The sequence below is a fragment of the Harpegnathos saltator genome, unplaced genomic scaffold (genome assembly GCF_003227715.2).
Source record: "Harpegnathos saltator strain DR-91 unplaced genomic scaffold, Hsal_v8.6 scaffold4, whole genome shotgun sequence".
NCBI classification, from domain to species: Eukaryota; Metazoa; Arthropoda; class Insecta; order Hymenoptera; family Formicidae; genus Harpegnathos; species Harpegnathos saltator.
In genome coordinates this window covers 1,537,910-1,553,037 of record NW_020230205.1, presented here as the reverse complement: position 1 = coordinate 1,553,037, position 15,128 = coordinate 1,537,910, and positions in this window count along the sequence as shown.

Genomic DNA, 15,128 nt, shown 5'->3' with positions numbered 1-15,128 from the left:
GCCTCTGGGGGCCGCGGTCGATACTGCGTCTTCGTGAGAAAAGCAGTGTTGCCAGTCAGTTTACTTGGAATTTGCACTTTCTTTGTAGACTGCAAACTTCGATACGCAGAATGATAATAATCTTAACTTCTTTTTATTATACGCATTGTGTGTCTGTGGATACCTTTGCATCATTATTATCAATTATTCAAGCAAACATCGCATAGCAACGACTCGAGATGACATTGTTATTTTCTTGAATAATCAATGGTTGATTATAATTGAAAACAGAGTTAATAAACGTCTTAGACTGTGTTAAACTACATTAGATCTTTGCAATCAAGATTTTAACTAAATATGCGGCGTACTTATACATATCGAGAAATTTATCTTAGTGCAAATAGTTAAAAAGATTCTATAAAGTTGGAGGTTTTTCCTTCTCAAATTTACAGAAAAGTGATCAATTAGTTTTAATAGTAGTATTATTACTTTTTAGACATGTACTAAATATCTACGATTAGATACCTATGTGTATATGAGAGACAAAGAGAGAGAGAGAGAGAGAGAGAGAGAGAGAGAGAGAGAGAGAGAGAGAGAGAGAGAGAGAGAGAGAGAGAGAGAGAGAGAGAAAGAGAAAGAAAGAGAGAGAGAGAGACAGAAGTTTTACTAAAGGTTTGGATATTTCATAGAAGTTTGCCTGCTCGAGTCTTTTTTGTAGGCATCAATAAACGGTTTATGAGAGCTTTGACCTTTCCGTCGTGGAACCTTCTTATACCTTGAATTATTTCAACGTTTACAGACAGGAGAAAAAATTGTATCGTGACGAATTCAAGGAGAAACACCGTCTCAGGGGAATAATAAGATCTTAGTAGCTTTTCGTCTCCTTGTGTTTTTTTCATATAATCTTAATATAGGATAAAGGAACGGGAAAACACGCGAGTCGAAGGTCTACAAACGACATTCTCGCATAACAAAACTTTTGCACAAAAGGATTTTTTTTTTTCAAACAGTTCGCTGTATCTTTGTGAGTCATGAGAAACATCTGGATTAATCAAAGATCAAGTGTAACGATTTCTTTCATATCAATATAAAACTTTGGCACAATGTCGCGTATAACCGCTAATAAAAGCTCAAATTAAGATTACAGGTAATCAGAGACTAAGCGTGCCAATTTGAAAGAAACCGAAGGAAGAAAGGGACGGACTTTTCACGGACACATCAGCAAATGAGCCAGCAATGATGTGACGATGAAAATCCTGTGGCCGTCGAAGCACGTGCTTCCGCTCGTTCACTCTCGATTTCAATGTGTTTTTATTGCGTCTCTTAAATTCGCATTTATGAGCTCTTATGTTCTCCCCCGTCTTCTCTTTTCTTCTATCGAAGCGACCGGATCGAGTTGTAAAGCGTTGCACTATGTCCAAGACAAATCGTCCGGCGTGAAGTTAAATAGGTGATAATTGTGTGACCGATATTCCGCAACAATTGTAATCATAAATACTTTGAATGGTATGACTTTGACGTAGTTTTATTCACTCTTATAACACGTGACAGTTGAATTCACTAATCAAACACTTCACCACATTGTCCCAGTGTTGATATTGAAGCAAAAGATATCTACTGATATCGCAAATGCTGATGGATCGCAGCATATATGAAAAAAAATATATTTCGACAAGATTTTCAATACGCAAACTTCGTGTTTATAGAGTTTCATCGTGATTTGTGGAGATAATAAATTCTATCCTCGAGTCTCAGCTCATTAAATGGTTACAACGAACATACATCATTACCTTTCTATAATGAAAGTTTTTAGCGTAGGGTTTGCCGCCCGATCTGACCTTCCTAGAGATCAAAGGATACTACGACGGCTGCGTGAATATATCCTTATGGATATCCTCCATAGATATACACTACGGGTTTTATGCTTTGGTTTCCGAGGTTGTAAATTTATTGCCCCGTAGGCTTACACTTTGCGTCCCGACGGCCTTTTTGACGAACGATGATCAACGGTAAATTATGACTTTACAAGCCTGTTGAGCGCCATTATTTAAACGCGGTGGCTGCCTATTTAAGTCTAACTGCCTAAAGATTACATCGCTATAAAATAATAAACATAAAACATGTTATATGCACTAAAACCAGAAGTGTCCAATCGTTCCCTGTTCGCGTGAAGTTTTTAATCTTGATTTTGACACGCTTTGGACTTCGAATTCGTAATCGCGACATTATACATACGACATAACTATCGATCCACACGAGGCTCAAATATTTGGAATTATCTGTACATAAGATGTGTGTGTGTGTGTGTGTGTGTGTGTGTGTGTGTGTGAAGTCGTCAAAAATAATTATGAATTTTAGTTTTGAAACCATTTTAGGCTTCTTTTTTTTACGATTTACCATTGAGAATCGTAGAATTGGAGGTGTATTAATATTAATAAAAACTTGGCGGTCCATGCGGTGAATTACAACCGTCGGCGCAAGATGGTCGTTTGGAACAAAACAGGATCCTTCCAAGAGTGAAAGAGAGAGAGAAAGGCGGTCGGCCATGACGCGATTCGAGCAGAGGGCAATCTATTAAGATATCGTGGGCCGGACCTGAAATCTCGAAATGGCCTGGGTTAACCAATCGCGGGCATTAACATCGAAATCCGCTCCTTCCATGTCGCCGTTATTTCAGAATTCACGTTTGTCAGCTTCTCACGACATACGCCTGTTGTGTGTGTATGTGTATGTGTGCTTGAAGTATTTTAATTAAAAAGTTCTTGAAGTCTCTCTCTCTCTCCTGAAACCAGCGTCGCCGAAGGTGATAAAGATACTTGACATTTTTATCACCCATTCTAAACGCAGTTGATAAAGATGAGATGTTGCTTAATACTATATGGATTTAATATTATGCGAAACTAGATGTTCATACGTCGCTTAACTGATGTATATTAAATTGGCGAGGTGACAGTTTATCGGTCGAACGGGATAATATATTAATACGCGAAAAAGCGTGTGTGACTAATGTCTTCTTGCAGACGTGAGGAAGACATTCTACGAAAGATTTATGAAATTTTTAGCAATGTCGAACAGTCGTTTGCTGACTGCTGTGTCGAGATGACCATATGTTTTGTTACATTTGCTACGATAATGATTACAAGAATAGCAATGAAGATGATGATGATGATGACGACGACAACGAAGACAACGACGACGACGATGACGACGACGACGACGATGATGATGATGATGATGATGATGATGATGATGATGATGATGATGATGATGATAGAAGGTAATGAAAGGTTTCTCGGCAGTTCGTCGGTACTGCGAGAAAGCGACGCAATGCCGTTTCCAGCGCGAAGGATGTCCAAGTGAACGTTAAACGTTTCCAAGAGACTAGTAAGTTCAATCAATGGCGAGCCTTTGTTTCGCATTTGCGGAAGAGCGTTAAGAGCCAATAACAGTCACCGAAATAAAACTGGCTAGTGACTCAATCTGCGGTGCTCCGCTTCATGCCATAGCGATTGTGAGCTTTTACTCGTCCTGAAATTCTGAGCGAGAGTTGGAGTGTCAGGAAATTATTCTCATAGATTCATTACTTTTGTTATTTTGCTTGTGCATTTCTTATTTTTTATTAAGACGCGCATTTAAATCCTAGCATGATATCCGCGTTTTACTTTGGCCGACATGCACAATTTTTCAGTACATTTATTTATTTCAATTCTGTGTAACTTAACTTAACCTAACTCGAATCTAACCTTGAACTTAACTCTTTTAATTTCTGCGCACTGTGAGAAATTCTTGGTAAACATATCATTGACAAATCGAGCCGACGAGCGCATTGAGTGCGCGAGAATCTTACGTACAGAATCTTGGCTGCGAGTTTCGCCTAACATATAAGCTAACCTCAACGCGAGAAACGCAGACGAAAGGGACGCAAAAGTGCTGAAGGAAGAAAGGGGTTAGTCTGAGGCGGGCCGCGGATGATCTGTCATCGACGCGAGCCGGCATTTTACAAAGTATAAGGCCGAGGCATATTGCCTGCAGGTGCTACACAGAAGGCAGTCCGCAGGTAGATACGGTGGGCGCCTGATTGGCCTGCTTCGACCTGACTCCATCCTACGGTTTTGCGACGGTAGTGTGCGCGAGGCAAAGAGAGGCGGTCGTTGTTACGTGACGCTTGCAACAACTCGTCTTGCTGCGCCTTGCTTTGCTGCCTTAACATCGAGTGCGGGAAGCAGAGAAGAAGAAGAGAGAGAGAGAGAGAGAGAGAGAGAGAGAGAGAGAGAGAGAGAGAGAGAGAGAGAGAGAGAGAGAGAGACAAAGGGAAAGAGAGAGAGAGAAGAGAAGAGAGAGAGAGAGAGAGAGAGAGAGAGAGAGAGAGAGAGAGAGAGAGAGAGAGAGAGAGGCAGAGCAAGCGAAAGAGAGAGAAAGAGATAGAGGTCGGTACAGTTCGAGCATAGTAAATCCCGTTGGCCGGTACCTACGGTCTCTCTGGTCTGGCTGCACGCGTCTTTCGCGTAGTAGAGCTGCCAAGCTTTGGCAGCGAGTTAACTCGTTCAGCTCGCGGTGTGTATTTCCGTTCCGTTACGTTCGCCAACGTCCCTCGCCTTGCCGTCCAGCTGGTGAGCACAGTCGAAATCCCGGCGACGCAACGTGTTCTCCTGCGATATTCCGTGTGTCGACGCAATTTGGACAGAGTGGGATCTGACAAGCATCCCTCGTTGTTTTCGTTGTTGCCGATTCTTTACGACAGTACTGTCGGCCGGAATCCGACGGTGATATGTGCGCGTGTTGGAATATTCGCTGAACGGTGGTTGTGTACGCGACTATGCGAAAAATAACATATGTGTCATTGTTTGTGTGTTCGGCCTGAAGTTCAAGAAGAGAAAACGGCGTCCGAAAGTCCTCATGAATGCACCTTGTTATGTTCTGACATGGTAAATTTCGAAGCGAACTGTCAATTGTACAATGAGAATACGTGATTTTTAGTAGCTCCCGATGTCAATATGCATCTTCTCTTGCACGTCTCGTGGTTTATGAAAGTGTCTTAAGATATGCTTGTATTTACTGTGATGATTGTACTATTTAACTTGAAAGAAAAAAACGCGATACAGAATAACACAAAATCGCTGATTCACTTTCTTCAACAACAGGATCAGTAGATACGTTTAACAGTGGCGTCGTGATTTGTTGTTGCACGAACTATAGGTGTCCTTAAACTTGTGCTAAAGATTGCTGGTCCCAACGAAACAATGCTCGTGATACTTGATGAAAATAACATACCCAATGTTCCTGCTTCCAGTCAACTGTGCTAAACGCGTATCCAATGTGTATTGGCTGTTTCAGCAGCTGAAAAACAGATCGGCATGGAGTAGCTACCCGGGTCATAGAGACCCTTGGAAGGGAAAAGGGCAGCAGCATCCCCTCCTTACGCCCTTTTGCCGCCGCGACGCGCGAAGATATCGAGTTGTTGTCGTCTCGCAGCGACCTCTGCATCATTATTATTATTATAGCCGCAAGGTGAGTGGGAATAACATTAGTTGATTGTATTAGTTTCTATCGATCTGTCGCGTTGCAATACGAAGTTACGTCAAACATTATTTTTTCATTAGCGCGCAGGTATTGGAGAAGGGGAGGAGACGGAGTCTTTGTCATTTTATTAAAATTTTTAACAGGACTTTCCATCTCCCTCATTAGTCTATGTTGTTGTAACGGAAAGTCGTATAGGAATTATTAACCCTTTCGGTCCGATTCCCCTGTTTTATGATCCAATGGCGCGCATGTTCAGCATTATTTTGCTCTTCCCTGCATGAATACTTTCGCTCTCCACCCTTCCATCGACACATACACACACACACACACACACACATATACGTCCATATCTTATGACCGGACGAACCTGCGAGACCGAGATATAAAGTATGTAAAATAACGTTGCTATCTAAATTACCCATCACTGATTATATGTTCGGCCATTGCTGAACCTGAAAATTTTACCTGCCAGGGCATATTTCTACGTGCACGTGATCATTCCGAACGGGATGAATATTTGTATTTCGAATATTTGTAAATTTCCATTAACGCGGAAATTATTGAATGTGATTTAACGCTTAAATGCAAGCTACATTTTGTAATGTAATTGTTCGTCATTCTCTATTTCTTATGTTTATCATATATAATATCTCAGGTAGAACGGAAAATCATGATGACGTCAAAATGACGTCAAAATGATGAGAACTCATTATTTCATCATGATTCGGTCATTTTCTCGTTATTTTGATGTCATCATAATTTTATGTTCTACTTGGGATGGTAGAGGCAACTGAAAGATTGATCATCTTTTGTTGAATCTCAAGTCAACATCTCTCTTCGGACAAATTTTAACGCAAGACAAAATTACTAGATCATTTAATGTTAAAAACTGAGCGAATAGAAATATATAAATGCTATTAACTGAGATTCTTTAAACTTCAATAAATTAAGATCTGAAAATCAATGTTCCCCGACACTAGGACAAATAGTATTTCCCTCAGTCGGGCCTCTATTCATAAAGTCGAAAAACAGAGATAATTGGAACGCCATGTAGTAGTATATTTTTGATTTTATCATGTGTGCTCCAAACGCACGATATACTCTCGAGATATAACGGAAGGGGCCTTTCGTGCTCAGCTTCGGGGCGGGTTCGACGTGTAGGGATAAAGACGCGAAGCGGCGGCACACGAAGCGGACTAAATAAAATTCAGAATTTATGGAAAACGCGGGGGAGAGAAGAAGAACGAACGGCGGACGGGCGGAGAGCAGGAGCGCGTCTGTAACGGGCGAACTGGGAGTACTCGCGCGCGGCCAGAACCGGAGGAGCTTCCCAATGAATTTGAATAAAAATGGGATAGAGAAAGAGGTGGAGCCGTAACACGAGGGAAGCTACAACAGAGAAGAAAACAGGACGATAGGAAGAAAGAGATAGAGAAAGAGAGAAAGAGGGGGCAGGGAGGAGAGTGAGAAAGACTTGTATTCCTGGGGTGGTCGAACGGGTAGGCGGTTATGGCGCGCTGCATTTCTGCTCGTATGAGGATATTCTGATATCCGTGTGAGTACGGCTGGCCTATGTAACTAATACCTTTTCAAAACGAGCGCTTGTCACGGTTTAATATATTACTCAATGCAATAATACTGGACAGTGTAATGTTACGTAACACATCACCCATTTTCTTTTTCTTCAAAATCGATAATATACATTTTTCGGTTATCCAGTCGTGGTCGTAGATTGTCCATTATATGTGATGATTTAGGCTTTTGGTACTCGAAACATGATGGCCGAAAGCAGAAGAGTCTCAAAGTATGGAGGGCATGGCTGCCGTCGGACGATGGCGTAGAATACGATATGGCCGCTGCCGAGGCGCTAGTTTTAGTTTTTTCTATTTTTAAGTCTTCGGTTACTTTCACCCGGCAGTCTCGTGGCTTGCAATCGTGCGGGATCGAGTAACGCAACGTGTAGTGAAGTACTAAATATCAATGCGGGGATACATGAATACATAAATTTCAACCTTAAACCTTAAAACTGTCTGATACGTAAATCGTGGCATGTTTCTTGTTGTATATGAGAATTCTTTGTTAGGTTTTCCTCCTCCTTTCACGGTTAATTGTGCTTGATTCTTATTGGCTCATTTATTATTTTCTATCGAATAATATCTCTTTCATTCAATATCGATTTAACACAAACGATTTAACACAAAGGTAGTAAGGGAAAAAAAAGATGCAGCTTCGATTCGATGTTCTCGTTTTGGAGACTCATCATGGCTGCGAGATGACGCTCCTCAGCGATACACACGTGCTATGAGCGCGAGATGGTGTTGTCGAGTTGCCCACGTATAGCGGCTCTCGATCCCGCGACAGCCATTTTGAATTCCAAGACTCTTTCTGCAACAAACTCGCCGGCCGGAGAGCGGAGCTCCGCCAGAAAGGCAGGAGCCTGCGGATATCGTCGTGTCCTCGTCTTATTTTTCGCATGTCAAGAGACTGAGGCCGCGAGCAATATTGTTGAGACTTGATGTTGCAGCCATACCCTTGCATCTCCCGACTCCCGCATATTCTGCTTGGCAGGAGGCCTTATGTCTTTTTCTAATCCTTTTGCCTCACATGCCTCTGTTTCAACTTTTTCTTTTTCTCCTTCCCTTACTAGCTTCGATCGTGGTTTGTTTAAATAAATGGTTATACACATAATGGATGTTCAGCAAACAGGCAGGTCCTGACAAATATTATTTGATAATAATAGATAAAGCTTTAACAAAAGCTTCATTTGTTGCTAATTTTTACATGTTTTTATATTAGATGCCATAGCAATTAGATCTTGAACTTTATAAATTGTTGCTAAATAATATCTTTTTTTGAAGAAGGAAGGTGGAAAGATCTCACAATAATGTTTTAGTAAGATCATTTGACCACACACACACACACACACACACACACACATTCATCTGAAGTGCTGCACTTTCTGACATTCTTTGAGAGATAATTTGTATTGTCCTCGATGATTTCCAAAGAACTTATTACGGAAGAAATTAATAACTTCTTTGACCTGGAAGAGTTAGACGAATGAGATGTGTCTCTCGATTCACTGACCTCGCACTTAAATAGTTTCGTCTCTCTATTAATCTTAGCCGTTGTTTTTCAATTTATATACCTATAAAATTCGGAATCGTCTCAAGTGTAGATTTATTACATAATTGTAATGAACAGAAATGAATATACAGAAACAGAAGGTAAAAAATTATAGCAAAAGTTACATATAAAAATACAACCTAACTGAAATGAAGAAAAAGACAATTTTGTTTCTTTAGAAACACTATTCCTATATACACAGAATATTATTCTTCACATTTACAGGTGTATTGTACTTTTCGTACGCACCTTATCCTTCAACTTTTTACGAAATTCTGCCATACACAGACACATATGTACCTCGAATCAGTAAGGATTATTTGTTTTACAAGAATAGACTTCTCTATATCAACTTCCTATGTTTAGGCTTGCGTATGTGTATGCAAAGCCAGTGAATCGTTCTGGTGATATGTAAACGTTCTACTTTATGGCTGATGACAAGTTTGTTGGTTACTCGTTATATAATGTCGTTTTCTTTTTTAGATTGAAACTCGAGCGCAATGAATGTCAGTTCTCTTTACATTTAATTTATATTTGTTATGGGTTTATTTCAACTCGAAATGTAATTTTCACATTTGATTTTTACTAAACATCTGACATTTCTTACTCTTTTAGTTTATTTCCTATCAATATAAAATTAGATTTTTATATTAACTTTTGTCCAATAGAATTTGGGGCTAGAAATTAGGTAGGGTAGATTCGATTAGCTTTCGTTTTTGTCGTTTTATACCTTTATCTAATCTATTTCAAGTTGTTATTTTTTTAAATAAGTAAAAATATTTAGTGTGATATTACTAACGGAGAAATATAGTTCATTGCGAATTCTTTTAGATTGAATTCAATAAGTTCAATCAGACCTAAAATCAGGAGTATTGATGCTCTTGGTTATTATGTTTGGTTGATGTAATCTCAATTCCCTCTTTCTTACGAACCCTCCTTTGTTTACGCTGAACCGATGGAAATTTATGAAGCTATTTACTTTCCGCCCGGGAAAATAACTTTTCATCTGCTTAGTAGTGTCACCCTTTAGTAGTATTCCTTTGTTATCCTTGCCTACTTATAATTTTATGTATGTTCCGTAATATGCGCGATAGAATATACACATATGAAGTAGAGTAATATTGTCGTTTCAATTCCGAGATTACCGACTCGCACTTTTCTGTTTTATCGATCTGGCAAAGTTTAACTTTCAACGGTCTTACAGAGAGGGCACCTATATCAAGCAGATATAACTCGTTTAACCAACGCTTTCAAAGTTGCTTTACAGGAATCACAAAATAAAAATGTTTTATTTGCATAATTTATTTTTGATATTTAGCGTCCATTTCAAAATGAATACATAAATTTTATATATATTTTGCGAAAAGAGGTGATGCTCTCAGTTCCTGAAAGTACGTTGGTAATACGTGGTTTTGAAAAAAAAGAACATTTTTGCAACCAATCTCAAATTTATCGACTGCCAGCGTAACCGTTATTTAACATACTTTGTATGTATGCTGTGCTTTTCGTCTCACTCATTTTTTATGTCCCTCATTTCCATCTCCGTTCCATTTACTTCCTGAAAAGATTCCATCGCGGCACCCCATCCATTTTCCGTAACAATGATTCTAAGACCCTTCCTTCTAACAGGCCCTTACACCAGCAACCATCACAAACAACCTTCCCCTCCAAGGAACCATCTCATCTTATTTTTCCTCCATGGCGGATCTCTCGAAGAAAAAAGAAATGTAAACCGGCCCGACGTTATTTATCGTCTGTCTTACCCCTAACTTCTTAACACTTTAAACTTTCAGTCAAATTTGAGTTCTGTAAGCATTCCATGTATTTTTGTATGTATATATCCAAAGTTCTCTATCTTTTTTTTCATGTTATATTCTCAATTATTCTATCGAATTCATATAATAAAATGTAATTAAATGTAAACGTTTATATAAATGTAAAAGTGTTTACCACTTTCCTTTTATAAATTATTTGTTATAGTATATCTGGATATTTCGTAAGCTGAGTATATATTTATTTTTGTTTTAAACAAAATACATTTGATACTATTTTTAAAGTTACATTTTGTTCAGACGAATAGCTATTAACTTAGGGGAGGCTTTTTGAAGATAATACGTCATATAACAGACGTCGAGTGCTCGTTAGTCCGTCTGAAGTGTTTCCGTTTAAAGTTTCATGGCCGAATCTGGGATTGGTTGATCGAACTGCAGTGACTCATAAGTACGAAACAGAAGAATGGTTGCAATAAAAACTTTCAAATTGCAGACTGTTCTATTTTTAGGTTATTTCATTATTTGAGATAACCAGGTAGAAATGATCATTAATTATTTTACTGTAAGTTTATGCACATTGTACTGAGAAGGATTGTAGTAAATTTAGTATATAAATAGACTTGCAATGCGTAAACGAAGATTTCTGAGTAACCAGACGTAAATACTGGCATGTGTGCACAATTGCCAGATCCTGTTTCGGCGCTACATGTCTGAAATCAAAGGTTCGAGGACGAGGACAGTCATTTATTTTTTCCTATCACAAAAATATAGTGAATATTAATGTTGAATATTTTTTAATACAGAAGAAGATATTGTAGTAATATTTATTGTTTGATACAGCATTTTTATCACAATATCAATTAAGTAAGAGAAGCAGATTCTTGAAAAGTGGACACATTGTGCACCTAGGATAGTCGTTAAGGCAAAAGTGGGGAGAATACGTAGTCGAGGGCAGAATAGAGCGTAGAAAACTGGTAGTACTTTGGCCGACGAGATGAAGGTGAGGAATAGGACGAGAAATACAGGGGGTGGCTCACACCGCCTCTCATTAAGTTAAATTGTCTCTTAGAATGCGCTTCCTTAATTACTTAGCCTTACGGCTCTCTGCATCTCTTACATGCATCCTATGTACTTTTTTGAACTTCTGTTATGCGAGCGTAATTCGAAATGTTACAATATTTTAAATATTGTACTATTCTGACTCGATGAAAAGTCTGTGTTCGCGAACGTTACCATTCTATGCATAATTATTTTTCCGTGATCCATTTGTGAACCTTATAGTTCAAAATATTTTGCATAAAATCGAATCGAAACGAATATGCAGACATTATAATATCAGAATGCTTCTCTCGTCGTCGAGCGGACGCATGGATTGTATCTCACCTTAGGAGCGACGAGGGATGCACGACGGAACCGTTGACAGACTATAGAGTAGTGAGAGGTTGGGCAAAGGGGAAGAAATAAGGGCTGATAGGTGGGGCGAAGAGAAGTAAGGAGGGAAACGGCCTCTAAATATGCTAATATCTGCGCCATAGGGTAATGAGTTCCTTGCGCCACCACGATTCACTGGACTGCTATGCATATATATTCAGCTATAAACACAACTTAGATTACTACATATAGAATATCAACTACTACGCTACGACATGCACTTATTGGTCGACTTATCACATTCCTTATTCGGCTGCTCTTACCATAAGAAATCATGATTAATCTAATGTTGAAAAAGAATCAGTTTCTTTTTCTTTTAAGCCACACACACATAACAGAAACAATCTAAAAATCTTTGAAATTATCATTATTTGGAAATTAAAATGACTTCATTTTATATTTTACGAGGTGATTATGTAAATTCTCGAGCAATTTTTTCATAAAACAGTATTTCCGCAAGCCATATACAGTTGTAACAATTGCAAAAGTTAGCGAAATGTTCTTGGTGTTTTCAAAATTGTTTACGATATTTGCTTAACATTTTGTGTTTTTGGCAGCACCTATCATTCGTGGTATACGTTAATCCGTGCGCACAGGACGGGCACGCTTCTCGTAATTTCCGCAGGTTTCCACCTCCACCCTCATATCCGGGTTGCCATCTCTATCCCCTTGTACCTCGCCGTCCATCACATTTTCAATTTCCACCACGTTTCCCGTTTCCTGCTTCAGGGCTGCTTCGGCTTGCTTCGATCATAGTGGATACCCCGACGGTGCCGCCGTTTCATTGGTCGTCGCAAAGTCGTCAACCTCACCGTCGGCTGTAACGTTTGCTTCAATCGCAGCAACCAGCAGCTTGTTCTAGACAAACAGCCTAGCAATATCGCTTAATAACTTAATTCGTAAGCAGCTGCAGCTACAACAATTTTCAAGAAACCTACGTTCAGCGATCTTTCAATACTCTGGTTAGTGCGGGACACTGTTGCTGAGTTGCTGATACCCAGAGCAATATTGCGCTCGTGCGCGTCACATTTCACAGAAGTTAAATCGCAAATCTGAGTATAATGGGGCGACGTTTAGGAAATCGGGGTCATGAAACGTCAAGAAGGCGCGTGGCCTGCACCGACAACGAATGACGATGTCCCGGGAAAAACTAGACTAGGCGTTTTTATGGGCCATCAAATTACACCGACCACCCCATAAAATGTTTAAGCGGGCTTCCGTGTAAGATACACAACTGACGACTGGGGTAGTGTTCATTGGCGAAAATACATCTACTCACCTGTCCAGTCTGTTGCTTGATTTCGGGAAGCCTCGGTTGACTGTTCCTCGGATATTCGTGAGATAAAGCTATCAAGCGATGAATCTCTCCTTCAATATTTCTCCAGTTGGCACGTGAGAACAGAGACATCAGTGGCGGAGATGCTCTTGACAGACGCTTCACACTTGGCTTTTACTAATCCAATGTCTGACATTATGAATGAACGTATAAACGGTAACAGGCTACACGGGCAACTACGTCGTTAATATCGCGTGACAAGAATAAATGTCGACCATAATTCAATATTATAATTATACCCTCATAACGCGCTTTATTGTTCCAATTAATATGCGCCGTTAAAGTAATTGCCACCGGTGTAGATTACTCACACTTATTATGGATGTTTAGTTATCTTGCTTGCACGTTACTTTGCGGTTTCGCGACGGAGATTTGTTGCACGTCGTACATGACTATCCTGTTCTGTCCTTCGGAAGGAATCGCTCAATTCCAAATGATAGTAAATTATACTGTCGGTTTCTTTGTGAAACACGTGCGAGAAAAATGTATTGTATCAAATAACGTAAACCGATGTTTCTTTTTTTATTTCAACGCAAGTTATATAATAATGCGCTTCGAAGATATGTAGCGATAAGCTCGAGTAAAAAATCGATGAATAAACGAATATGTGCATACTAACGAACTGCACATCCGTAACTACCGAGTATTTTTGCTGAAAACGCGGCGGGGCTGCTTGTTCACGTTCCGATGACGCGACGGTCATTTTAAACGAGACTCACGTGTCGGGACCACCCACCTCACGGAATTGGCTGATTATATATACCTTAACTTCGGCGTCTTCGACGTCCCGCTTTAACATTCGCCAGAAAAATTTGGATAGAGCCCGCGAGCCGGGCCGATTCGTGAAGTTCGTTTCGGAGATTACCGCAAGTTTGTGGCTGGGCGACTTCTTTCTTCGGCCGTCCTTTTTTCATACCGCAGAGTAGGTATGTTTCTGGATCTACTAATTGGTCGTAAAGGGAATGATGTTCTCCGGCTGGAAGTCGAGCTCTCGTCGTTCCGAAAGGGTTCTTCGCGGGACGGTACCGCCACGGTCCATACCGATGAGTGACTTCTTTATCGAGATCTTCACCTGCAAAAATTAGCATTTAATGCCTCTCACGATATTACTCCTGAGAATACATAATTTAGTCATATCTATATTTTGCGTTTGATAACGCGGATACAGTAAGACAAATGCCTAAGTTTAACAAAACTTATATGATAATAGAAAGAGAGAGAATGAGGAAGAGAGAAGGAACGTAAATTTTCATTTACCAATTACAAAATTATGTCGAAGCTTCGATACTTACCGGATGTAGGATGCAATTCATAATTGTTGTTATCTCCGCAGTTGCAAAAATTGTTCTTTTATAACTCATTTTTTTGATTATTCGCTGCGAGGAAAAGTCTTTCGAGACAAGGAAATTGGATTTGACGATTGGAGTGCATCCTCCGACCATTCGGCGCAGGTTTGTGCGATGTTTGTATATATTTACGAAATTTCACCCTGCAATTCTCTTTCTCTTGCAAACGTTCCTTCGTAGTCGCCGATACCGATGTCCACAGTGGTGGTGGTGGTGGTGGTGGTGGTGGCAAATATATTATGCCTCTCGTAAAATTAAGTTTTTACGATCATTTTATGGTCGCGCGCGGCCCGTCGATGCTTAGTACCTATAGGTGTGTACTTCTCACAGCTGAGCTAGAGGCTCGTGCCGACACGTCACGGATCTCTTTTATCATACGCGTCAGTAGAACATTGTAACTATTTTTATAGACCGCAGATTTGGCCAATCAGCATTTACTCACGTGTAGTTACCTCGACTTGTGCCGTTTTGAAGTCCGTTACGCGGAGGAAATTTCAGTTAGACACAAGCATAGAGTCCCACCACGTCGCTCAAATCTACCGAATGAATATGTAAAAGTTCCATATTTTGCGAAGTAGAACAAGAGACTCCGGTAAACATGTCACCTACGCGATAATA